The sequence below is a fragment of the Anopheles arabiensis genome (assembly GCF_016920715.1).
Source record: "Anopheles arabiensis isolate DONGOLA chromosome X unlocalized genomic scaffold, AaraD3 X_pericentromeric_contig0002, whole genome shotgun sequence".
NCBI classification, from domain to species: domain Eukaryota; kingdom Metazoa; phylum Arthropoda; class Insecta; order Diptera; family Culicidae; genus Anopheles; species Anopheles arabiensis.
In genome coordinates, this window is record NW_024412080.1 from 132,501 (window position 1) to 133,700 (window position 1,200).

The window sequence follows — 1,200 nt, forward strand, 5'->3', positions numbered from 1 at the left end:
AACAGCACATGCGCCACCGATTCAACCGACCCCGGGCACCGTGGACATTCCGCCGATGGGGCAAAACCGCAGACATGGAGGTATTCCCGGAAATATCCGTGTCCGGTTAATACCTGTGAGAGGTGGAAATCAACCTCTCCATGTCGCCTACTCATCCACAAGTGCAGGTCCGGAATCATTCGGTGGGCCCAGACCGCGTACCGACTGGCCGTTGGAGCTGCGGCCGCCGCATCCCACGCTCGCTGCCACTCCTGGAGAGTCCCCTGCCTCTCTTCCAGCCGGATGTCCTTGCGGCTGGCGCCTGGGGCAGCTAGGAGCCTCCGATGGCACCTTGCGTCCTCCCGTACCAGCAGCCTGAACGGCACAAGGCCTGCCAGTGCAACTCCGGTCTCATATGCCACCGACACGAACGAGCTGGTGACACCGCGAGCCAGGGGCCGCTGCACCTGGGCCAGCTTCCTCTGGCACCACTGCAGATCCGTCGCCTCGGACCACACGGGGCAGCATACCGGATGATCGACTCCGCCACTGCCGCCAACAGCCGACGCTTGGCCACCTGGGGCCCACTGTGGTTCCTCATTACTGCGGTGACCACACCTACCACGCGGAGGGCTTTAGCCGTCGACAGCTCCACGTGCGGCTTCCACGACAGGTGGTCATGGATCTGGACCCCCAGATACCGGATCGACTGTTTGCTGTGTATGATGGTGTCCCCGACGCGGAACGGCACCCTCAGTTGACCTCTTCGCAGACTGGAGATCATTACTCCTTCCGTCTTCTCCGGAGCGAGCTGCAGGTGATGGTCCTCCATCCAAGCCGCAATCGCGTCCACTGCCTGTTCAGCCACCGATGCCGCCTCCTCTGGTGTGCAACCCCGTGCCATGACCACTATGTCGTCCGCATAGCCGATGACGCTAGCCCCTTCAGGAAGCTCGACCCGCAACACGCCGTCGTACATGATGTTCCACAGGGTCGGGCCCAGAATGGACCCCTGTGGAACACCTGCAGTCACTCGGCGTGTAACGGGCCCGTCTGCGGTGTCATAGACGAGCTCCCTGTTTTCGAAGTAGTCTCTCAGGATATTGCGGAGCTGCCTCGGCACGCCTTTGTCCTCCAGCGCCGTAGCGATGCACTGCCAGCTGGCAGTGTTAAATGCATTACGCACATCCAGCGCCACTACTAGAAGGCAGCGTTTGTCCC